At 41.7% G+C, this 26,881-nt stretch overlaps 1 protein-coding gene and 1 pseudogene across 1 annotated transcript in view; one reads left to right on the top strand and one right to left on the bottom strand.

The window, feature by feature from the left end:
* PTPN4 (protein tyrosine phosphatase non-receptor type 4) overlaps positions 1-26,881 on the bottom strand; it is a 229,483-nt gene that overhangs the window by 180,729 nt on the left and 21,873 nt on the right. The gene's annotated exons all lie outside the window — the stretch shown is intronic.
* LOC127030379 (fibrinogen-like protein 1-like protein) overlaps positions 1-26,881 on the top strand; it is a 76,476-nt pseudogene that overhangs the window by 30,590 nt on the left and 19,005 nt on the right.

Consider the following 26,881-nt stretch of genomic DNA (forward strand, 5'->3'; position numbering starts at 1 on the left):
AGGGATGACCAGACCTCCTTTTCCTTCTCAACAGGTTCCAGCTCCTCCTTGGGGACTCCCCAGTGTTCCCAGGCCAGGCAGGAGATCTAATCCCTCCAGTGTTTCCTGTGTCGGCCTCAGGGCTTACACCCATTGGCACATACCCTGTAAAGTTCCAATGGAAGCCTCCTAAGGGCATCCTTATCAGGTGCCTGAACCACATCAACTGGCTCTCTGCCATCCAGAGGAGTAGCAGCTCTACTACAAGGCCTCCCGAATAGCCAAACTCCTCGCCCTATCTCAAAGAGTAAGCTCACCCCCCACAAGGTGAAGGTGTGGGTTGGATGTGATGCCAGAATGGCAGCAGGAGGGATGGACCATGACAGACTGGCCTCCACGATGGAAAAATTTAAGAACTTGATTCTGCAAGCACATACACGCTTAACTTTCAGTATGTGAGTAATCTCATTTAGTTCAATAAGAACACTTGTGCATGAAATTAACTCTGTGTAGAAGTGTTTGCAGGATTGGCACCTAAACAAAACAGAACAGATGAATGTAACAAAAACAGTAAAAGCACATGGGATATGAGTGTAAGTGTCATGCAGTTACACTGAGTTGTATGCAATCTTACTTTATGATTTCAAATAATTTTTGAAATGTTTTGGTTTTGTTTCAGGGGGACGTGGGTTAATTTTAATTTTTGTTGAACCATAAATTCCCTAACATTCATCACCATCATCCAATCAAAAAGTTACCCTCCCCAACTGGCTTTTTACCAAGTATTAAGCTGCTATATCTTAGTATATGAGATAACATTCTACACAGAGTATCTTCACAGCTATATCAGGGACTGGCACCCTTCCTTTACCCGAGCCCGCCTCTCTCTGGGGCACCTGCCCCACATGGAACTGGGAGGATTTCAGCACCTGGAGAATTCACTTGCTCTCTGTGATGTTCTTCTGGGAGCAAAGGTGGATTGTTTGTGAGGTTGGGAGATTGACTTTTTAAAGTTTTGGCTATGAGAAAGGGCAACTGAGGTAATGGGCAGTCCCTAGAGGCACCCTCATAGACCCTGTCAGCAGAGATTTCAAAGTTCATGTTCTGTAACTTATCAATGGACTTTGTTACTAAAAACAAAAATTCAATTAGCAATTCTGTATCTTAAACTCTAATTTTAATAATTGAAATTACAAGTCATCAGATAAGGTTACAAAGTTTCAAATCAAGCTGCGTAGTCTTGCAATGAACCATGTCATGTGCGCCTATCAAACGCCCCAGCTTAACACAAGCTTCAGGAACAGATTAGCTCAAAGTCCTGTAACCAAATCAGGACACAACATAGTCTATTCTGTATTAATTTCTAGCTTTCTGAGCATTTCCTTAGTTCCCTTTAGAGACATATTCTGTTTAGGAACTTCCAGTTCCTGAATTCTGCACTTTTGCAGCTACTCTCAGCCTCAAACTCTGGGCACTAGTTATCCTCTGTATACTGATGAAGGAATATTCAATTGCAGTTTGTATAACGTCCTCTTTCCCAAATCATAATGAATTTCTTCACCCTGAAATTGCACAGAATGCTTTTTAGTCCAGTTACATGTACAGTATTCAAGCTTCAAAGTTTGTTTTTTAAATTGCTATGTCAATCTTTATTTTGTGTCTCAGTGTGCCAAGCATGATGTCAGTGCTTAACAAAGATTATAAAATTACTATTTTAGACCAGGGGTTCTTTCAGAAGTGGTGTGCCGAGTCTTCATTTATTCACTTTATTTTAAGGTTTTACGTGCCAGTAATACATGTTAGCATTTTTAGAAGGTCTCTTTCTATAAGTCTATAATATATAACTAAACTAATGTTGTATGTAAAATAAATAAGGCTTTTAAAATGTTTAAGAAACTTCATTTAAAATTAAATTAAAATGCAGAGCCCTCCGGACTGGTGGTCAGGACCAGAGCAGTGTGAGTGCCACTGAAAATCAGCTCGTGTGCTACCTTCGGCACCCATGCCATAGGTTGCCTACCCCTGTTTTAGACAGAGTGATGGAGAACTCACATCCAAATCATCTGATATTACTATATTATTACTTTTGTGACAGAAGTTGTAAGCTACCGTAATGGGGTCAGCACCCACTTCTCACAAGCACCCACTCTGGTTGGGTGTGTCCTAGGGTGACCAGCCAGGAAGTGTGAAAAATTGGGTTGGGCATAATAGGCACCTATATAAGACAAAGCCCCAAAAAATCAAGCCTGTCCCTATAAAATCAGGCTATCTGGTCACCCTAGTGTGTCCAGTCCCTGCAGCCAGCCAGGAACTCCCTCAGTTGTCTCCCAGTCCCTGCCAGCAATTTGTCTTAGGCTCAATCCTAGTAGCCTGCCAGGAGCCTCTTACTCCCCCTGGTCCCAGCCAGCAGACTATCTTTGGCCCTGCTCATTGTCCAGCCAGGCACACAATCCTTTTTTCTCCAGCTCCAAGCAGCAACTAACTACTGCTGTAGTTCTGTAGCTCCTTTATAGAGCCCTCCTGGCCCCTGACTGGCCATTCCAGCACCTCTGATTGGTTGCTTCCTCACAACCACTCTAGGCTACTTAGAGGACTTCTCCATTGCTCCTTTTCTGGGATTGATGTGGCAAAACTCTGAGGCCTCAAGCAGGGGGCCTTTATGCCTAGTCCAACCCCATCACAGCTACCATAAAAGATACACTTTTGCTAACCCCAAAGCAAAATGACTCTGCTGTGTTACCTAGAGACATTAGATATCTCAATGTAGCTTTGTTACAATATTATTATTATTTGTATTATTATTTACATAGGGCTTGATCCAAAGCCCACTGAAGTAAATAGAAAAATGCCCACTGAGTTCACTATTTTGGTTGAGGCCCATATTGCCAACAGAGTTCTAGGTGTTTTACAGATAAATATAAACACAAGGCTTCAGCTTCTGACCCATAGAATTTACAATCTAAAAATAAACAAAACAGTTAAATGGCAAGATATTTTGGCTATACCCATTCACCTGATATGAAATGTGGACGTCATCATAAGCAGTAAGGATCTGAAGATGCTTGTGCTACGGGTAGTCATTTGCTGAGCTGCTTCTTTGCTAAATTATGTATTAATGTGAGATGTTGGACCAAAATGACAGTTTTGAGATATTATTGCTTTGTCTAACATCTGCAAGTTCAGCTGCAAAGACTATTCAGTATGGCCACGGCAGCCCTTTTTATGCTGAAGAGCAATCCAGTCATTATTCTTATATGATTATGAAGTATACAGATCTATAATCCACTACACCAATATTCTCAGTCTGTTGGTTCATGGAAAGCTGGCAGGTCATGTGTTGTGGGCTCCTCATCCTTGTTTTCAGCTGCTAAACTACATTTAATGTCAGTTTAAAAAATACATTATACATTTTTCTAACAATTCTCTCTCATGTAGGGAATTTGTGTAATTGCCACAGAGAAGTTATGTGAATGGAAAGAGAAGTGTTGGGAAAGCTGATAAAAGAATCACTCTATTAAAATCTGAGAATACTTGAACGGAAACCTTAATAATTACCGTAGATAAAGGAGAAAGAAGATTTTTGTCCCAGGTAGGCAGGTCACTTAGTCTGAGTCAAAAGGTTGTACAGAAGTGCTAAGCATGTTAGTCCTATAAGCAAGAAGAGAAAAGGTGAGGTGGAAACCAGAGGAAATAAGAGATTCTTTTTACTGGACTAGGTTAAAATAAAATGAGTGTGTTTTCAAGAATGACATCTCTTCATGAGGCAATGGAAGAGGGAGCAGGATGGAGCCATAGATGATAAGCTAAAGGTGTTAATTCAGAAAACTCCAAAATAAAATAGATCAAGGAAGAACTGTGTATAATAAGAAGTTTAAAACCAAGGTACATAGAGTGCATGGGAGTTTCTGTCCTGTCAGCTTTACCATGAATAGAGCCTCTGTAAACCAAAATAAGAACAAAGTGAAAGGGTACAGAGGATTCCTCTGATCAGCCTCATTTTAAAGTTAGTGGGAAAAATTCAGCGTGCTTGGCTTCAAAGGGGTTTAAGTGTGGGAAGAATTTGTCACAGTGATTGTTGATTTTTTGTTTTTATTTTTTGGAAACTGAAGGAAGCTACCAGCAGTGCACTAGGAAATCAATGTCTTTCTTGAGCCTCCCTGGTTTAGAAGTAAAAACAACTGGCTCAGTTTGAATGTAAATATCTGTGCTGCACAAAGTGAGGAAGATACAAACCAAAGAGGGTTATGTGTTTAGTTAAGGATCATTACCATAAAAGTCTGGTTAACACTCCTATAGCCTATGAATAATATTCCTATCTAATGTGAATAAATCTTTTGCTTCAGTGTTTGTCTCTTACCAACATTCAGTATCTACCATAAGGCTCATCTTTTCAAGTAGAATGACATTTAGTAATAAAAGACTATAAAAATTAAGTTGCAGATATATATCCGTATTTATTTATTTTTATTATTATAGATACCAGAAACAAAACATGTTGATTCATGTAGTATTGTGATCCATGTAGTATTACATGAAAATTGCCTCCAGCTTGCTTAACCCTGCTTCAGTAGCATGGCTTTTTAATTCACCAAGATCCTGTGTTGCTGCTTGCCTGCATTAGGTGAGCAAAGCCCCCTTCTCCAAAGTTATTTCAGGGGCTTAATTTTCAAAGCAGTGAGTGGAGATTTAGCTGCACAGTTTCCATTGCTGTTACAGAGAATCATGAAACTGTATATCTCAATGCACTGCCTGGAAAATGTATGTATCGTTAACCATTTCCCAGAACCTAACTGTCATAGGTCAGGGCAACTGCACTGTATTGCTCCTTATGGTTCACCAAGGGCACCCACCCTAGGCTTCTGGCTCCTTGGCTGTCATCCGTCTTAGGTGGAGACCTGTGTCTTTCTCCTTCCTGCACTGCTTATACTGTGATATCCCCAGCAAGCCAGACTGCCTAAACAGGCCAGCATCTCCAGTATGCTTTCTCTTTGGAGGGTTTGCACAGCTATAACTACCAGCAGTCCCTAGTTACCACACAACTCTTTATAAGGAAACACATTTATTTTTAAGGTGAAAGCATTACAAAGAAAATATATTAAAAACAGTAAAAGAACCTACATGCATGCTAAGAAACTTATCAGAGGTCACCCCAATGCTAGTGAGGGGCTCTGGAAGGTGTCAGTCCTTGCAACCCTTTCCTAAGGATTGAGGCATCCCCAGGGACAGAAGGTCCTATCCTTTTGCTGGATCAGAAATAAGGCCATGAGTCAGTTGAAACTCAGGCTATTTATCCAAAAGTCCTTTCTTTGTCTGTTGGTCACTGGAGAATCCAGTTTGAACTAGCATATCAGAGCATCTCCAGGTAGTGGTACTTCTCTGGAGCTGTTACAACCTCTGTGAATTTGCCTAATTACACCCACTGTTCTTAGTTTCTAGAGGAGCCACTGTCATCTTCCTCAGTGGAATTACATGCAATCCCTGTTCCACCATGGTCATAAACTTAATACAGTAAGATCTCCCAAAGACATTGCAGGAAATTGCCGTATCTGTCACACTAATCTCACAGGTTTTATCTAAATCTAGAAATATACAAAAGACCCTTTTTGACTTAATAGATTTATTTGCATGTGTTTGTGTCAATAACTACATTATTCATGCAAGGCCTGCCATGCAAGTGGTTATCATATAAATTAGTGAATGAAAGAAAACAATTGTGAATGAGATTTTAAATGTCTCATTGAAACATCTTGGAAGCTCCTACATTGCCTACCTAGAAAGATAATAGAGCAAATAATCAATTAATTTGTAAGCACCTAAAAGGTAATAAGGTGATAAGTCCATTCCATGCATCTGAATACGTGAGGGTTTTTACCCACGAAAGCTTATGCCCAAATGAATCTGCTAGTTTTTAAGGTGCCACCAGACTCCTTGTTGTTTTTGTGGATTCAGACTAACATGGCTATCCCCTGATACTTGAAGGTGATAAGTAACACTCAACTTGAATTTGTCAAGATCAAATGTCAATTCAATCTAATATCCTTAAATGACAGGACAACAAGCCTTGTGGATAGCGAGGAAGCAGTAGATGTGATACATCTCAACTTTAATAAGGTTTACATGACTACTCATAAACAAAATAGGGCAATATAGACAAACCTACTATAAGGTGGATTTACAACTGGTCTGGAAACTGTACTCAGCAAGTAGTTATCAGTGGTTCACAGTCAAGCTGGAAGGCATATCAAGTGGGTTCCCACAGGGATCTGTCCTGGGTTTGGTTTTATTCAATAGCTTCACAAATGATTTGGATAAAGGCATGGAGAATACATTTCTAAAGTTTGTGGATGATACCAACCTGGGAGGAGTTGTAAGCGCTTTGGAGGATAGGATTAAAATTCAAAATAATCTTGACAAACTGTAGAAATAGTTTGAAATAAATAGGATTAAATTCAATAAGGACAAATGCAAACTACTACACTTAGGAGGGAATAATCAGTTGCACAACTACAAAATGTGAAATGACGGTCTAGGAAGGAGTACTGCAGAAAAGGATCTGTGGGTTATAGAAGATCACAAATGAAATATAAGTCATCAGTGTAATACTGTTGCAAACAAAGTGAATATCATTCTGGGATGTATTAGCAGGAGTGTTGTATGCAAGACAAGAGAAGTAATTTTTTCCACTTTACTCAGCATTGATAAGGCCTGAACTGGAGTACTCTGTCTAGTTCTGGGCGCCAAACTTCAGGAAAGATGTGGACAAATTAGAGAAGATCCAGACAAGAACAACAAAAATGATTAAAGGTCCAAAATCATGACTTTATGAGGAAATGGTGAAAAAATTGGGTTTGTTTAGTCTGGAGAAGAGAAAACTGACGGGGGACATGATAACAGTCTTCATGTATGTAAAAGATTGTTATGAAGAGGTGGGTGATAAATTGTTCTCCTCGTCCACTGAGGACAGGACAAGAAGTCATGAGCTTAAATTGCAGCAAGGGAGAGGGCTTAAACTGCAGCAAGTTTAGACATTGGGAAAAACTTGCTAACTGTAAGGTTAGATAAGCACTACAACAAATATCCTAGGGAAGTTGTGGAATCTCTGTCATTGGAGGTTTGTAAGAACAGGTTAGACAAACACCTGTCTGGGACGGTCTGGAAAATATTTAATTCTGTCTCAGCGCAGGGGACTCGACTAGATGACCTATCAAGGTCCCTTCATTTAGTCCTACATTTCTATAATTCTATATGCTTAAATCTCATTGAAATCAATAGGATGCAAGCACATGCTTTAGTGCTAAATATAAATGGACTTAAGTATGTGCTTAAGGTTAAGCACATATGTAAATGCTTTGTTGTAACAGGGCCCATATGCTGCCCCTGCAGGGGGATGGACTTCGTGATCTAATGGCTCTTTTCCATCTACTCTTCTATGATCTTCCTATGGATCAAAAATGTGATAAAAATTTAAAAACCCTAACCACCTCCATCCATTACGCACTGTGTCCTATTCCTTACATAACAATAGTAAAACAGTCATTTTGTACATACAGAATTTTTAAGCAAAGATCTTAATGTGCTTTACAAATGTAAGCTATTCCCATCATCCCCATTTTTCTTTATGGGTAAACTGAGGCACGAATAGCTAGTCAATATCTCAATCATTGAGCTTTTTTCATGCGCAAATTGTAGCTGGAAATCTCATGAAGATATTGCTGTCCTGTGGGATATTTGTTACTTTGTATTTCTGGCTGCAACAGAAAAACTGAGAATAACTTCTCTCACTATTTCAGCCATTCTGCTTCCAATCACAACCAGAACCTGTTGGGGAAAAAAATGAGAAATCCCAAAAAAAGTCAACTAAAATATTTTGAACCTTAAAGAAAGAGCTTCAGATTGAGTTTTGGGTCAAAAACCATAATGTTCCTATTTTAGCTAAACTGCTTTCATAAATTCATATATTTTAAGACCAGAAGGGACTATTGTGATAATCTAGTCTGACCTGCATACAACAGGCCAAAGAACCTCACCCAGTAATTTGTGCATCAAGCCCATAACTTTGGTTTGGGCTTCAGTACATCCTTTAGAAAGACATCCAGTCTTTCCCTTGTCTAGTTCCTGCATTAAGCAGTGCAGCTAGGAATCACCATTGGAGGTTTCTGATTGTTGCTGCTTATTTGCCACAAAATTTGTTGAATTTTGGAAAGAGAAGAAATAATTTAATTAAAAAAATAGTCCTGAGAGGCCCAGTTTTCAAGGCATTAGTTTTATTCTGCTTTTGATATGCTGCTATTGCCACTCGCAGACACCAAAACATTCTGAGCATCTTGAAATTAATAACAGATGAAGATTCCATATTCTTTGTTGTTGTTTTTTTAAATGCATATAGCCAAAAAAACCTTTTACACTATATACATCAATGGTGAGTGGCTAAATTCCAGGAATTACTTTGGAAAATAAGAAGTAGATATTGTGTTAAATGTTCTCATTATAAGGTAATAATTATATACCAATAACTCTTGTAAGGTTTATCTGGTATATGCACTGGTAGCTATATTCTATGATCCCTTTGTTCTTTGTACTGCACCTTTACATTTATAAGAACTCTGCCTGCGAGCAGAGACAGTGGCTAAGTTGTTCTCAACGTGGCTGCAGCTCGTGTACATGAGAACCACACACTGTGCTCTCTTATGCAGACTTGACTTTTGTTGTTTCCCCAATCTGAAATGAAACCATTCAGAATGGTGGTTGATTTTCATATCATGCAAATAAATTTGTGCAGTTAGCTGTTACACTTTGGTTTCAAGTCAAAAATTGAGAAGCCTGATCAAAACACCAAATGTATAAAATAAAAGATGAGACAGGAAAAAAGTGGCTCCTCTCCCATATTGTTGTTTGGGATTTTAAAAATTTGTAGTTCTTGGCTTCTTTGGCCCCTCTGCAGGCATTTTATAAAAGTTTGCACAGAAGCCAATACTCATTCATTTGAAACATAGAGAAGAGACCAGATGTCACCTCCCACCAGCTCTGCAGTTTCACAGCTGAGGTTTTGTGGTCTACATTGTTTGCCAACAGCTAGCACTAACTGAAAGCTTCCCCCACCCCCACCAGCAAAACACACTGAGAAATGTAACTCCACTCGTAGGATTTTTTTCTGTGTTGCATTTTTATGTATCTCCCAGAAATAAACTGACTTTTGTAAGACAATAACTATAGGGGGAAAAAAACCCTGTTAGTTTAGTGACTGGTAGCTTGGTTTTACAGTGTATTTAATTATCTTGTATGTATAGTACCAAATCCAGCCAAAGCTGACTTTTACGGAGAAAAAGACAAAAACCTGCACAGCAGCAACTTAGCTAAACAAAACATGTTTGCAAACTATTTCCTGAACCGCCTACATTTGGGTTTCACCACAAGGTAATTAAAATCAGCAAGAGAGATTTTGACCAGTTAAATTCTTCCAGGAACAGTACAAATTGTTCTAAATTTTCATTTCATAGAATGACATTTTTAGGGTTTTTACTTTACATCCAGTAAAATTTCCTAGAACAGACATATTGTAAAGAAATGGACCAGCTCAGAAGAAATTAAGGTGTCAGGATTTACAGCATATTCGGTCCTCTGCATTTTATGGCTGAGTGAAAATGATGTTAACAACCACAGGCTGCAAAAACAGTTGTTTGTTTTTAGTTTACAAATATATATTCTAAAAATTTAGTACTAGTGAAAGGTATCAGGCAACTTTTGTGGAAAGGCCAGAAGCCAATGAAAGGTGACAGATAGCCCTGGAGACTGGAGTCCATTCTTTCTTCACAGAATAGATACAAGATGAGTTTCCTTACATTGCCCTGCCAACTGGTATTTCAGCATGACCATGGAGGGATCATCCATCAAGGTCAGAGGGGAGTTCACTTTTCAGGGTCAAATGGTAGTTCACTCTCCAAGGTCATTCAACTCTTCACCTCTCTTGTGATGCCAGCAACAAGAATGCCCATTTAGTGCCAATTCTAGTGGAGTATTTTTCTGATGTGGACACATATCATCTTGTAACCAGAGTGCAGTGTTTCCAATTCCCATTTTTTTATTACACATCTCATGATATGTCATCATTTTTAAAGACCCAGTTTCTAATCTGGAATTATTTTATTATATGACAATCTTAGCTTTCATTTTCTTAAAAAAGGTATTTTCTAATCCTCATGGCTCCAGAGAAAAGCTTGAAAATGTGATCTCTAAATGGTAAAAAACCAGAGGGGAAATAAAAATGCTATTCATTTGTTTATTTTAAATCTCAGAGTCTTTAAACCAATCTCAGGATCTTTAGGCTCCTGGCTCCTGTTTTTTTTTAATTCTTGGCATTGACAATAATGAGACCACTAAACTATCTTTGGGCTAATTAAGAACATGCATAAACAAATTCCCCTCTAGATAAGTAGGCAAACAACTAGAGCTTTGCTACTGTAGTCACTTGTGTTTTGCAAAATGAAAAGGTGAAGTACCTGTATCACCACTGTACTTTCCTCACACTGATGTAGTGTAGTTACGTGGTGATGTTTGCTACCATTTCCTAAGTACTTAAAATGTAGAGAAGTTTATCATTATTCCTGACGGCTTATATTGCAGAATCATTAACCGGAGCCCACAGATAGTTGCTAGCTGACAACTAGATAGGAAAACCATTTAAACAAGTAAATTATAATGGGCTAGATTGTGATGAACTATGTATCCTCTTAGGGAAGTAAGAATCCCTGCCCTTACACTCCTGCATTACACTCCTGGTTACTTGGATGTTGGGTCTCGGGGCACTGAAGTAAGTGTGTGTTGTACTGCTCAGGGCAGGTGGGCACAGAGTGAGTAGGGAGAAATAAGGAATGAATAGCCTCTTGGCTCTGCCCCCACCAATGAGTCAGGCAATTCACTAAGTCAATCTGGGCAGTGCTGTAATTTGCAAAACACAAATCCCCCTTGAACAAGGGAGAAGAAGGGAGGGAACTGTGCCTCAGAGGATCGTCACTGAGTCACAGCACTTTCCAGTGCTACTCCTGGAATGATGCCTCGTATGCATGATCCTTCCTGAGCATGGTACCTAAAGGCACATTCTAGTCTTATGGGCATGATGGGATTCGGGGATTGTGCTTTTCCAGTTCGGACACTGAAAAACAGCAGGGATATTATGTATTAAAAACCACCCAGTCAGGGTCAAAGAAAATAATGTTTGCAAAAAATCATTGTATACTTTACATTACTTCATTAGTTTCTTAATTATTAAAAATGAATCGAGTTCCTCTTGCATTTTTGCTACAGACTTTATCCTTTAATTTATGTCCAATAAATATTAATGCTGTTCAGAAAAAAAAGAAGAGAGAGATGTTATAAAATATGACTTTAAATTTGGACTTTGAAATTTGTCCCTGGCTTTATGGACAATTTGTAGCTTTAGAGTAAGTGCACTGATTACTACATTTTTTTTAGGACTTGCTGGGACGTGATAGGACTCAAAAATACGCATTTTAATTCTGGATTAAAGCCACAAGGTGTGCAGTAAAAGCCCACTCATGCATTTATTGCACACCCAAAACTTCCATTAACGCCTGTGGGACGTTTAGGTGGGCAAGGAAGTCAAGATTAGTCCCTAGCCAAACACATACTGAGCCAAAGTCTGTCTAGGTATTACCAGTGCACCCATCCCTGCATTAACACTGATATTAAAGGGTTTGAACAGGGTAGAAGTTGGGCAGAATTTGTCCCACTGCAGGTCAGTACCCCTGGTTCTGCATATAGAATGAAACCAGTATTCAGCAGAACAGGGATGGAAAGCAAAGCTGACTTTAAGCCAAGATGGAAACACTTGTGAAAGCTGTGGGAGAGAAATCAGAATTAAACCGAGGGGGAGGGGAATTTTCAAGGGACAATTTGCCTCCAGCGTATGTGTATGCATCAGACTTCGAGTCACACTTGAGCTGGATCTTGGCCAGATTTATCATCCTACTCTTCCAGGATTACAAGCACCTCATTGTACACAACTAACTGCAGCCACTATGGAGTAACCCTCTGAGTTTTTGCTGAAAGATTTAGGGAAGTGACTATTCTGCACACTGTAGCATTTCATGTTCTCATCCCTATAGTATGTAATAATAAAGGCACCCATCTATGTGTTGTTTGTGCTCCTAGTGGTTTTGTTTTGGGATTTACCCTCTCTCCACAAGATGCTACACTGAGACCATCAAACATTTATTGAGCCAAATAACGTTTGAAAAGTTATAGCAAAATAAAGTGTCTAAAATGAATAACGATTATAAACTTGATTTCTTTATATCACTGTATAGTGAGGATCTGATCTTGATATCTCTCACACTGATGTAACTCCACTGTCTTCATCAGTTACCTCTGATTTACAGTGGTGTGAATGAGAGAAAAACCAGGCCCTTACATTTCATACTATTGATATTGCTCAGATTGGGTGATTATAAAATATCACTCTAACATATGAAATAGTTTATTGAGAACATTTTGCACTATCTGAAACTTACAGAACAGAATATTTCTCAGTAGAATGGGCTACTCATTAATATTTCCTGTACATTTCATCTTATGAAGCAAATCATGCATGACTAACTGGAGAAGCTGTACATTAAATGATACAGTCCATGAAGCTTAGAATGCATGGTTACCATTAAAATAATATTATAGTCCAACATTATTTTCTCTGATGTTGTGCAAGCCTTTGACACTCTCAGTTTGGGAAGTGCTATACAGCACAGCCCTCAGGGAATCTGCTAGAGCTTTTTAGCTTGTAAATATTTTGCGTTGTGCAATATGCTATAGCAAAACAGAGTAGGATCATATTACCTCTCAGCTAATGCAGGGTAGGCCAAACATTTCTGCACATGCTTGCTTGTATGACAAGCTTATATGATAAATAAATTAGGCCTGCTTTGGAGTCCTTACTGAGGCAAAACAAACCAAAATCCAGTGGTGATTTTGCCCGAGTAAAGTCTTCAGAGTCCTTTCTTATGCCACATTCATAGAGGTCCCCTGTTTCTTATGCACAATCTGTCATTTGTAATGCTACATGGAAGTGTAGTCCACATGCAGTATATTACCGCATATTTTTAATGTCTTAAGAAACAACAACAAATATAATTTGGTGAAATTTAAATGTATCTTGGTTAAAGTATAATATCCTTGATGTACCTCCTCTTCTGCCCATGTGGACACAATTTAGGACACAAGCTTGAATAGAAAGCAATGTTCTGTTAAAGTTAAATGGAACATTAGATGAGTGAAAAGTCATCAGTTTACTGCTTAGGGTCCTCATCCTCAGCTGGTGTAAATTGGTCCAGCTTTATTGATTTCTGTGGAACTACGATTTACACCAGCTGTGGATCTGGCCCAAGAAGTTAATAAATTGTCATGGGCCGTGACTTCCTACTGACCAGTCTCACTAACGTCCATCCTCACCTTAGCTTGGCAAAAACTTGGGTCGAAGCACTGGGGAAAAAATCCTTTCTTTCCATCTAGTAGCTGTGCTAAAGTTCAGCCAGCTTTGCTAGTGATGAGCTACTGCATTGCCCTGAGCCGTGGCCTTTCTCAACACAGTGTTTCAGGACAGTGTTCATTTTGGCAGAAAGCCACGGGCAGCCAGCACAGGAGAGTTTTGCAGGGTCAGTAGAAAAAGCAGCAGGCTCAGAACTACTGGCAGCTTGATTTAAAAAGAAAGTTCAGCTAAATATTTCATGGTTGATTATACATTCAAAAGATAGTTTTTTAAAATAATCCATGTATTTATTTTGGTCAGTAACCTCTTTACATGCAAAACCAAGAAAAAACCAGTGAATTCAAGTGTGTCACAATTCTCTGTGCAGCCTAACAAAAAGGAATGTTTCAAATGGAATTTGCTTCATTATGGTCCTTGAAAATCAGGAAACTGCTATTTGTAGGGGATGAGATGCCTCAGGGGAATTGTAAATGGCATACAGAGTCCTTAATCTCTAGCTGACTTGTTCAACTTCATCCCAGATCAATACTGACTGAAAGATGGTATGGTCTGATGGCTGTTCAGTGGCCTATGTAAATGAGTTTGGGGATTTAGTCTTGTTCCCAGTCAGGGGCGGCTCTAGGCTTTTTGCCGTCCCAAGCACGTCAGGCAGGCTGCCTCCGGCGGTTTGCCTGCGGAGGGTCCGCTGGTCCCGCGGCTTCGGCAGACCTCCCGCAGGCGTGCCTGCAGGAAGTCCTCTGATGCCGCAGGACCAGCAGAGCCTTTGCAGGCAAGCAGCCTGCCGCCCTCATGGCACCGGCAGAGCACCTCCCGCGGCTTGCCGCCCCAAGCACGCGCTTGGCGTGCTGGGGCCTGGAGCCGCCCGTTCCCAGTGGACAGGGCTCCACTTCACACAAAAACACGACTAAAACAGGCACTAACTGGCACCTTCTTTGGCAGTCTCAGCATAAGGTTGCCAGGAGTCTGTTTTTTGACCAGAACACCCACTTGAAAAGGGACACTGGCAGCTCTGGTAATAAGACTGCTACTTATTAATCCAAACTCTGAGTGGGGTTTGGTGGATGGGTGAGGTGGTGCGGCCAAGAGACCTTCTCACTGATGGATGAAAAGGAAGTTAGATGGACTTCTACCAAAGTTATGGGAGAGGAGCATATCTATACTGGCATATTTATTCTGTTGCTGTCTTTTCCAAAGTTTGACCGTGTTCCCTTTTCCCTAATAGATTTTCTTGTTTATACACAGCCTCAAAGTGCCTGCAAGTAGGGAAATTCTGCCATAAAGGGCACTCACAGAGGGCCTGTTTAGTTTTCCCAGGTTTCTGGGTGGAGGAGCTCAAGCCATTTTAGTTATTTGTTAAGAGGGACCCTGGATATTTTGCTGCCATTAACTCTCCATGGCAGAAAGGTTCCAAAGCAATAAATTCACAGCCGCCTCCTTCTCCTCCTCATCAACAACAAAAGAAAGCATTGCCAGTTGTAAACATTAGAAAAGTGGCTTCCTGGACTTGAAAAGAATATCCATGTGATCAACTTCATATGGGTTACTGAAAGAAAGAAGTGGTCCTTTTTCAGCGTGATTTCTTTAGCTCTTTCTAGAATGTCATGAGTTTTTTAGCATTAGCTAATTTTCTTGCAGGACAAACTTGCATGTGATAATCACATGGTATCATAACTACATATCATCATGTTGCAGTGAAGCAGCAGAGTGTAGCATTGTTTTGTGATGACTTTTTTGTTGGCACCTAAAGATATTTCAAGCCTCTTTAGCAACCGTCAGATCATGATTTCAGGATGTCTAGTTGTCCATTCAAAGTAAAGATAATCCCAGAAAAATCTGGATGAGCGACATCCCTATTAGATAATGGGTATGGGGAAAAGAGGTGTCATCTAGACCCCACAAAGCTTTATACTGTGAAATAAAATCTGAGCAATTTCTTCCTATTTTTATTTTCTGTACAGTATGTTACAGGAAAATTACACACATTTTTCTGTGGCAAAAATCTCACAATCTCCCTTTACTTTGCCCAGACTTCCCTCCTCACCATTCCTATTGTATCCTTCTCCTATTCCTCTCTTCACAACTTCTTTCATGCCACCCCTGTGCTTGCAACTGTCCTTCTGGCAGGACTTTCAGCCTGAACCTTGTTTCTAGATTAATCAGAGCTTGGTTATCCGTCAGTATCCACCAGATTCTAGATATATGGATCTGGATACTGCTCCCTGATTCCTTTCCTCCTTCCTTCTGAAGCTCCTTCCAACTGTCCACCCAAATCTCTGAAAAAATTTCCATCCTGTTCTTTCCCTCTCATGCACTGCAGCACCCTTGAGGAATTCCTCAGATCCTCAGTCTCTTTTGTTACATGCTTCCACTGGCCACAAATCCTTCCCCTGGCCCTTCCTCAACCCTGACGTTCCTATTTGTCTCCTCCTACTGCAACCTACGGAAGAGATCTTAGGCATCATGGTAGGCAGCTGAGAAAGCCACAGAGACTGGGAAAAGAAAAAAAGAGTCTGTGATGGTGGCTGGAGGCTGCATGGGGAAGACAGGCCATAAGTAAAAGGTTATCACTACACAGCAGCAGCCATTTTACTAAATATCTGGACTTAGTTTGTATTTTGAAATCTTATTTGCATGAAGATGAATCCAGCAATACGAGCAGCTTTGTGTATAAATCAATCATGGTTGGGAATCTGTCATATATACTTAACTAGAAGCAGGAGTTATGGTAGGTCTCACACCAGAGCGCTCATTCTCAAGACTTTCAGCTAAATGCTGCAGACTCAGAAAGTTTGGATAGATTCTGGATTCGCATAACAAGAGCAGGCTTCCAGATACTGGCAGTTATGGGTTCTGGGAGCACATTCGCAGATTTGACATACCCAGATACCAGCTTTCTTGTGAACTGCTTTATTTTTGTTTTTTAATGTGGGAACATAAAGAAAGTTTCATCCTTAACACTCTCGAACAGAATCTCAGTAAATCAGTAGCAGGACTGGACAAAATGATCCAAAGAAAACCAGAAGGAACAAAGAAAGGTTCATTTCCTAGTTCTGGCTCTTACTGGAGCAGTATATCAGGTTATGCTGTCAATGGATAAAATTACTCTTACTTCATTTCCAGCCCCTGTACAACAGTTAACCTCCTTTCCCTGCATATTTCCCATGTTCAGGGAGCTGCGGCAGGTGGAATTGGCTTCAAGGCTTGACAACAACTGTTGCCCATTTCCCTATTTCAAATCTAGTTCCTGGGTGTCCAGAATGATTACTTTCTACATCCCTGAAAAACTCTGCTAGCGTGTAAAAGCTTTGCTGCCAAATTCAGCCTTTCTTTTTGAGATGTTTTTTTCCCCAAGCACACAGGCGCCCTCTGCTGGAATCAGTGAAAAACAGATGTTCTGAATATGAGCCGTAGAAAAATGGAGTCTGGTCCAAGGCAACTATTATCATCTGTGTCTCCTGCTGCAGTGGCAAGCACAATACAAACAAATCTCTCCCTTGTCCCCACAGCAAGCTGATCATTAGGTCAATATGAAAAGCACTGTAGTGTAGATATGTTTCTCTTAGGCTATGGCTACATTAGAGAGCTTACCATAGCGCAGTTGCACCAATGCACCTGTGCCTAAACTCTCTTGTGTAGCTGCTCTAAGCCAACGGGTGAGAGCTCTCCCATCAGCTTAATTAATTAACCCCAGTGAGCAGCAGTAGCTATTGCTGTCCACACCGGTGCTTAGGTCGGTGCAAATTATGTCGTTCAGGAGGGTGCCTTATTTGCACCCTTGTGTGACATAAATTATACCAACATAAGTGGTAGTGCAGACCTAGCCTTAAGGTACGTCCACACTACCCGTCGGATCGGCGGGTAGCGATCGATCTATCGGGGATTGATATATCACATTTCGTCTAGATGCAATATATTGATCCCTAAACGTGCTCCCCGTTGACTCCGGAACTCCACCAGGGCGAGAGGCCGAAGCGGAGACGATGGGGGGAGCCGCGGCTGTTGATCCCGCGCTGTAAGGATGGGAGGTAAGTCAAAATAAAATAATTCGACTTCAGCTACGCTATTCTCGTAGCTGAAATTGCATATCTTACATCAAACCCCTCCTCCCAGCTCCAGTGCAGACCAGGCCTTAGTAAGCATGCCATTTATGATACAGTATAAATCAAGACCTTGGGTAGCAAAATGTTGGGAAGTAGTAGATGTCAATTTCCCCCATCACATGCTGCATGGTCTATAGGTGGAGTGGAACCCAGCTTCTCCCGGTGTCCTGTGGCCAGGCAAATCTGCTACTCAGAAAGCAGAGCAGTCGCTGTAGCAGGATGACTGAACTGCTGTTGCTAATGCTGCAGCTGTTCCTTTGTTTTCTCTCTGCCATCAAGTCATCGTTGATAATGCCAGTTGGCAGTAATAGCATGGGGAGGGATATCAGTTCCTTACATGATTGCAACACATCAGTGGTTCTGAATGTGCAGCATGAATATGGGATTTTGCATCAACAGTAACATGAACCAGAAGCTGATCATGGCTTGGGATACATACATGAACCAGAGCACCAGGAAAAGTCTTGGAATTCTGTGCAAAACATAGTTGGCAGCGGTGCATAGCTCTGACACTGCAGATGTCCCAGTAACTTTGCAGTTATGCAGAAGTATTAAATTGGCATGAGGCTGGTTGTGGTCAGGGAGGAGAATAAGTGTTAAGATTTAAAAAGACAGTCCTATGAAGATCTATGCTATTATCTCAGAACTAAAATGGTTTCCCCAGTTTTAGTGTCTCAGGCAGTAGGACGCTGGGAATGAGCAGTCAGCCTTGTAATAAAGAGCATTATAGATTTTCAGATTCATCTAGTGCATGATCATTAATAATTCATACATGAGGTCTAACAAAAGTAATAGAAAAATCAATAAAAGACTCAAGCCTTGAATGAGAAATACAACAGCCATTTCATGGTACCTTTAGGTACCCTTTTTTACAGTGAGATCTATCAGGTTTTTGGATTAGCCAAGTAAAGAGTTAATAGGCCCTAGAGTAGTCTAAACATGATTACAGATTAAAAATAGCTTTAATAATTAAATTAGGCCCTATCTGTAGAAAGTGATGTGAGTAATTCTGCCACAAAGTGCTTTTCTCTTAATACACAAGAAAGAATGGCCTTTCCTAGGTCAAGAATAAATTCTCATGATTCAACAATCTCATCTTGCCCATGTAAACTGAGGATGTCTCACAACTCCCTTCTTAGGAGAAAATGCTCAAAGGGCAGAGAAAGGTAAAAATGAAAGAGTCCCAATGTCCAGGGGCCTTTAGTTGAATAACAGCTCAGTCATGCATTGAAGTAAATGCATTTACTAAAAAACATGGTATCAGATTTAAATTCACATGTTCAGACAATCTCATATTGAAGTTCAATGCACAACTTTGCTGTGAACACTTCCTGTTTATACCACTGTGTGGATTACTATGCAGATTACCCCAGACCTTGGAACTCTTTGAGCACACAGGAGTAGATGGCTACTGTGTATGTTTCTCCTCCTCTCTCCCTACAGCAAATGATAGGGGAGTGTTGGGGAATGGACAGAGACTTGGTTCTACCCCTCCACATGCCACCCACAGCCGCTGTGCCAGCATGAGGAGTGTAATAATTTTCTGCAGGAACAGGCCAACAGCAAAGGGTTGCAACCTGGAGCAAGGGTAAACAGGATGGAGAAAGGTGTCTCTGAGGCAAAGCCATAGGAAAGTTTGAGTGGTGAGGTAGGGCCTAGAATAAGAATGCTTTAGTCCTAGAGGGAAATCAAAAAGGCAGGAATGTTGTGTGTGGACATGGCCCTCTATAGCCCCTCCATGCTTGAATGGGATGCTTTAAATTGATTTTGACAATATCAAGGTGTAATAGAAAGAGAGAGCCTGAGATATGAAGCCCTGTATCAGAGGCCCAACATGAGGCCTGGACTAAAGTAGAGGTCAAGCCAAGTATTCTGCACAGGAGAGTGAGGGTGCCCTGGGGAGATATTTGTGTAACTAAGCCCATTGTACTGTACAAGACCAAATATACTTTGGGTCCTCAAAAAAATAAAGGGAGGCCAAAGATGGATAGTGACGAAAATGTTTACTCTAAGTCAAAGTAAAGAACTGAGGGTTGAATATGGGCCTAAGAATGGGGCTGTTCTGTTTTTTGCAGGCTCAGACTTTTGGCTATGGCTAAGAGTGCATAGCACAGCTCGGGAAGGATAATGCATAAATGGCCTTCGTACTCTCCCACTCTGTGCTGGTCTGGTCCCAGATTGCCCTAAGTAAAGCTGCTGTTAATACTGCTAAGGGGACTATGCAAGTTGGGTGTATGGGAATCCTGTCCACCCGTTCTTTCCTTAGCCAAATCCCCTATGCCTCCATCACAGATGATCCTCCCAAGGTTGACTATTTCTCGTTTTGGAGCTGTTTGGTATTTGCAGTGCACCCCCAGCAGAAGATTTGGGCCCTAGAGTCCAATCTTATGAACTGTAATCATGACTGGCCATTCATATTTAGCTCAGATTTAAGAAGGGCTACAATTTACAAAATTGACAAGCTGGTATGACTCATTTACAGACACATTTGTTTCAGTCGACATCATTTATGGTATATAGGGTTATGGTGCATCTCCCAGTGCACCAGGAACTTCTTCAGATTATATCTCCTGCACCAGGAGTGGGTCATCTGCAAGCTGCCCAAATGTGACTGTATCATAAAAGCTACATGCTTCCATGATTGCTTTGTGCAAACATAATTAATTATTTGCTTTGCCCGCCTATCTGGTATAAAATAATAGCAGATAAGCTAAACAAAACTCATTTGCCTTATCTCCAGCATCCACTGTAAAATCACATAATCTTGTTCCTAGGAAGACAGTAGGAATGAAGTAAGTTCTAACCCATATTTTCTTTCTAAATAGATCTGCTTCTTAAATGCTTTCCTAGAGGTTTACCATGATAGATTATGCTGGAATTGAGGGGATGGGTGAAGGTTACCAATAGCTTTATACAGAATGAAATAAGGATGATGATTTAAAAAAAAGAATCAGACCTATTTCTGATGCTTCTATTCCAAATGAAAGAAAACAAGTCTGTGTGGTTAGGTATGTCTGCTACTTGAAGGGTATATGCATTGCTGCAGTTCAAAACGTTCTTTAATACTGAACCTCAACTCTTTAACCAATCTTCATTTTGATTTTCTATTGTTTTGCAAACAACCAAACTTCTGTACCACTGTCAAGGACAACTTAATTAGTAACCATACAAAGAGAGACTCCATTCCCGTTTCCTATTCTGTTTGTTAATTTGCACTGCCTTCCTAAATATCTATGACATTTGAGCAGAAGGAGTGACACTGGAGAGATTTTTGCTGATGTGGAGTTTCTAGATTGTTTTGTGAAATATGTCTGAATCTTTACACCTTGTCATACTTTATCACTGGATCCACTAATCTGTATTTTTTGTCATTTGGGGTGCCAATTCATTCAGCGTCTAATGAGTTTTTATAGCAAAATAATATTAATTCTAAACAAGAGTTTTGCAACATAGGGCCACCCAGAGGGGGCGGCAAGTGGGGCAATTTGCCCCAGGCCCCCATGAGAGTTTTTCGGGGCCCCTGGAGCGGGGTCCTTCACTTGCTCCGGGGGCCCCAGAAAACTCTCGCGGAGCCCGGGCCCCTGGAGCTTCTTTCGCTACGGGTCTTCAGTGGCAATTTGGCGGCGGGGGCCCTCTGCCGCAGAAGACCCCAGACTCTCTCAATCCTCTGGGTGGCCCTGTTGTGACATGCCGAAAAAACAGATTTAAGGAAAAATTCATCCTTGGCATAATTCCACTGAACTCAATTATCCAAGACTTCAGTTCATTATACTATTCATTGTCATATTTAGGCAAGTGTGAACTAAGTAAGAACAAGTTAGACAAACACCTGTCAGGGATGGTGTCGATATACTTAGTCCTGCCTCAGTGCAGGGGGCTGGATTAGACAGCATCTCAGAGTCTCCTTCAGCCCTACGTTTCTATGATTCTATTAATTAGATCCCCTGCAGCTCCTATGGCCTGATTTACAGAAGTGCTGAGTACCCGCTGCTCTCATTGACGTCATCTGGACTTATGGATGCTCAGCACTTCTGAAAGTAAGGCCTTGATAGTATTCTGCATGACAAAGGACAGAAATATCTAATAGCAATTCATTCTACCATAACTTCAAGAGATGAATAATTTACACTGTCATGCACACACATTACTAAAATAGGTCAAATAATTCATTGCAAATCTGGGTGATTTTTTAATCAAATACTTCTTATGAATAAATGTTTTCCTTATTCAGTGCCTCTGTAGATGGTTGAATAATAATATGCCGCTAATACTTCATGCAAGTAGTGGCATTTCCCCCATTGAATAATTATTTCCAAATCAATTTCTTAATTGTTCATTATTACTGATTCATTGACCTAGATCAGGAGTCGGCAACCTCTGGCATGCGGCTCGCCAGGATAAGCACCCTGGCAGGCCGGGTAAGTTTGTTTACCTGCCACGTCTGCAGGTTTGGCCAATCACGGTCCCACTGGCCGTGGTTCGCTGCTCCAGACCAATGGGGGCGGCACATCCCATGCCGCTTCCCCGGGTTCCTTACCCTTTCAGCTGCTCTGATAAATTAACATTTTTGTTAGGGGCTGGTGGAAATTTTAATGAAGCCTTTTATAGGGACTAAATGCTATTTAGGACTCTGAAATAATCTTAACGTGGCCCAGAGAGGACAATCCTTCATTCTGGATTTGTCATTCCACAAGCTGAACTGCTCCTTACTACTGTCCAGGCTTCATGAGCCATGGGAGCAATGGGCAGGCTGGGGTAGGTGCGACCATGCAGTGCTGTCGGCTGGGCGAGCAGCCTGAGGCAGAAGCCTCCAGCTCGCATGATATTCCAGGCAAGACTGAATCTCCATGAGATGAAATTTAAAGAAGAGAATGGCCTGGAGTCACTCCCATTCAGTGCTCTAAAAGGAGGACAGCCATGTCTGTCCAGGCACCCCTGATCGGCCTCACCGAGGTCTGCCAGCTGAGCGGGAGCCCAGCAGGTAGGAGCTGGTGGACAGAGCCCCAGACTGGCAGCCGTCGGCTGGCCCTGCTCAGCCCCCTGCCTTCCTGGGGTTCCGATCATCTGGGCAGGCAGCCGGCTGAGCAGGTCCAGCGGGTGGGACCCTGGAAAAAAGGTGCGAAACGATCGTCTGCCGTTGCTTTCATGGAATGGGGGGGGGGGCCTGACGACATGTACCCAAAACCACCCGCGACAAAGTTTTTGCCCCATCAGGCATTGGGAGCTTAACCCAGAATTCCAATGGGCAACAGAGACTGCGGGAACTGTGGGATAGCTACCCACAGTGCACCTCTCTGTAAGTCGATGCTAGCCGTGGTAGTGAGGACGCACTCCGCCGACTTAATGCACTTAGTGTGGACATACGCAATAGGCTGTATAAAATCGAATTCTAAAAAATCGACTTCTATAAAATTGACCTAATTTTGTAGTGTAGACATACAGGGTTGGAGTCTAAAGGTAAACCACTCCAAACAAGTGTGTCCCTATGCTTACATGAAAGATTTGCAGGATTCTTCCCAAAGCAGAGAACACAATGAGGGAAGATAAAACAGAGGGAAGAAGTAGGGAAAATAGAGAACAAGGGTTATATATATATAACACCATGAGTTGGCTTAGTAGATCTGTATACATTGGTGGGGATATTTTTTTTGTTCTGTTCACTGCTATTGTGATTTGGTTTCTCATCTTTGCTTACTAACTTTTTTCTTCTTTTAATTCTTACCATTTCCAGCATTCAGTTTTTAATTATTTTCAGTCCTTGCCTGTTTAATGCTTGCCTACTTTCTACTTTTTTGTAACAACTCAGAGGGCTTTAGGTGCCAATCCCGTGAAGGGATAACACCCCCGAGTAACTGTAAGCACAGACGTTATTCCACTGACTTGTAAATGTGTGTGTTCAAGGTCCGAGCCCAAGGCATTACCACTGATTAGAAAATGCAGGGAATTTCACAGTGGTGATCTTGTTTTATTTCCCAGCACTTTGCAACATTCCTGTATATATTAAGTTGATGACATAATATCTTCCAGTTCCTCACCTTAGATGAAATTCCCCCCCTGCACAGAAGCCCATCACTATTTAAATCTCCCTCAGACTCTCAAAACAGGGTTTAACATGGGATTTAAGTGGTGCATAGGGCTGGTGCTGGCCCTCTGCACAGAGATGAATCTCTCCCTGCGGAATTACCCTATACTGTGCTGGGTAATGGGAGATGGCATTACTGCATTCCATTGTGCTAGTACAGGAGCCGGCAACCTTTCATAAGTGGTGTGCCAAGTCTTCATTTATTCACTCTAATTTAAGGTCTTGGGTGCCAGTAGGTCTCTTTCTATAATATATTAACTAAACTATTGTCGTATGTAAAGTAAATAAGGGTTTTAAAATGTTTAAGAAGCTTCATTTCAAATTAAATTAAATTAAAATGCAGAGTCCCCCCAGACTGGTGGCCAGGACCCGGACAGTGTGAGTGCCATAGGTTGCCTATCCCTGTGCTAGTACTTGGTAGAATAAAATACCATTTCAAAAAAGAGAGTATGGCAGAAAATGAACATTTATGGTGCTGGGGGCATTGTGTTCACGATGTTAGGATATATTAATCCTTATAACCTTATTCTAATTTTTTCTTTTTAGATTTCAAAGATGAAACTTTACCTAGCCCTGGGCTTGTGTGTTCTTGTCACCTTTACTGAAGCAGAAAAAGCAAAACAAGCTTTAATAAGGGACCAGCTCCTCTCAAAAATTGCCAACAAGCACACGTTGGCAGTCCAGGAAAATAGTCTGTTAAATATACCAAAAAGCCAAGTTTGTGAAGGTAACGCCCTTCTCCCTCCCCCAGATAGAACAATCCAAGAAAAGCAGAGTCATAAAAGATGGGGCTAGGTCTAGGAGTTACACAAAGGGAATGGAGTCAGGATGCTCAGGTTCTATTTTCCACTTTGTCAGTGACTTAACCTCTCTGTGCCTAAGCATCACATACTAGGCCAGAGTTAAACCAACCATCTTCTGATACATAGCCAATCAGGCACTTTATGCACTGGGCAGCAGTTTAATCATGCACCGTATCAGTAAAAAAACTATCATTTGCAGCTACTTTTAAGAGAGAAATCTCATGCATCAAAGAGGGAAAGATAAAGAGAACATGGTAAAGGTGCCTTTTTAAGCTTGAATTCAGTTCCTAATGCCAGATGTTAAGGAGGGAAGGGATAAATGTGAATTAGGAGCCTCACTGAAGGTTAGCTAGTTAATGGATATGGTGCTAGAAGACATTGCTCAAGAATATGTTGCATTGCTCCTGGGTTTTGTAGAATCAATTAAACTTGCTATTGTGTACAGCAAATATCTTCTTGTGTGCAGTTCTAATCAGGCATTACCTTAGGACATGCAGTAGAGCTTCTGGTTGCTTGTGTATCGCTAAAAGGAGGAACAAACCAGTAATGGAGCAGGAATAAAAGAGTAAGCCCATGGAAGGGAAGTCACATAAAAATGCATCCCTCTGTAATGTGCATTTGGGGAGAAAATCAGGAACCCACATATGATGAGGTTATATGTAATCTTGCTGAAGATGGGATGAGGTAGAGGAGAAATTATTCACCACCTCTCTCCCCCCCACATATGGGGCAGTTTGCAGGATTCAAGTGCAAGCCTTCTGCAGCGCATAACATTCAAGCCTATGGGCTGGAGTGCTGGCTGCTACTCGTCTCTACCCCCTAAGTGGAGGATCCCATCAACTCTATTTGTTTAAGCATGAATTTGATTGCATCTTCTCACTCTACCCTCAAAATTTCACTTTATCTTGGCCTATTCAAAGCGGCATAGAGCCCATTTCACCAGAGTTCTAAGGAGAAAGATAAGGCCTTTAATTCTGCATAGGTGCTCTGTATAAGATGGGCCACTGCAGGGCTTCAGTGACATAGATCTTCTATACTCCCTTTACGACGGGCTTCATCCTACCTTGGTGTTATTCAATCACTCCCACTCATCTAATCTTTTGCTTTCTGGTTGGCGCGATGTGGGAGACCACTCTGAAAGGAAGATGATAGAATGAATACATTTACCAGTGATCATTCATCTATATGTAACCCTTCTGCCCCTCTGAGTTGGCAGCAACAAGGGCCGGGTTCAGTATCCAGGGGTTCCGTTTCAGTAACACAATGCATAACCAGCTCGAGCCCCCACCCAGTGACCTGGGACACTCACATACCACACCCCCCTGGGCGCCTCTAGGAGGCAATACTTCCCCTCTCTCAAGCACGGAGTCTGAGTGTAGCAAAATCTTTTTAATAAAGGAAGGAATCAATGCGGCATCCCATTGGAGAAACACCACAAACAGGGTTATAACACAAACCCTAAACAAAAACCCACCTCCAAGTACGTTTGGCACTGTCCTTTTTCCCCTTAGGGTTTTAAGTCCAATCATCCCAAAGTCCAACAACCCAAAAGTCTCTGGTCAATGCCACCCCAGAGTTCGAGAGTTTATCTGTAGAGGTCCCTCCCCCCAGCCTGGGTAGAAAGGGGCACCTTACGTGGTCCGGGGCCAACTGTCCTGCCTCTCCGTGGGTTCTGCTTCCGCCTTCTCCACGAACTGCTCCGCTTTACCAGCCGCTCCACGCTGCTCCTCCAGCCGTCCTCAGAAACTGCTCCGCTCCACCAGCTGCTCTGCTCCGCTCCATGAGCTGCTCCAGTTCTCTCTGCAAACTGCTCGGCTCCGCTCGCTCTGTGGGCCGCTCCACCCGTCCCACAGCTACTCCGCTCTGCCAGACGCTCTGCTGCCACCAGCTTTCCCGTGATCCGCTCCAGCCGTCCCCACAACTGCTCCACTCTGCCAGCTGCTCTGTTCCACAGTATAGCTTCAGGCTCCCCCACTAGTTAGCACAGTACTCAGTGCTCCCAGCTCAGTAATTTCAGCTCTTTAGTGATTTCAACTCTTAGTGGGGGAGCCCCAGTGCTAGTGCACCATTAGCCCAAAGTGAGTTCAGCTCAGTAACCTGTATTTAGATTCTTGAGGGAATAAAAAAAATCAACTCTGACATTCCACAGTGGAGAGAGAAGGGGGTGGAACTGGTGCTTCTGGCTCCACAAGGAGCCTGCACCACCAGGCACAGATACCTGTCCCCAACCTCTCTCAATTCACTAGGTTTTGGAACCCATGTCCCTTGTCTAGCAAGTACCACCCAACTGAGGGTGAGTCATTTGTCACCAAGCAGTCCCACAGCTCGGCAGTCTGGGATAGGGTAGGCATGCCTATGCAAATACACTCTCTGAAATTCTTTCCACCAGATGTCAGGGTAGAGCTTATCCTGACTCTGCTTA

Source organism: Gopherus flavomarginatus, chromosome 10, assembly GCF_025201925.1.
Source record: "Gopherus flavomarginatus isolate rGopFla2 chromosome 10, rGopFla2.mat.asm, whole genome shotgun sequence".
NCBI lineage: Eukaryota > Metazoa > Chordata > Testudines > Testudinidae > Gopherus > Gopherus flavomarginatus.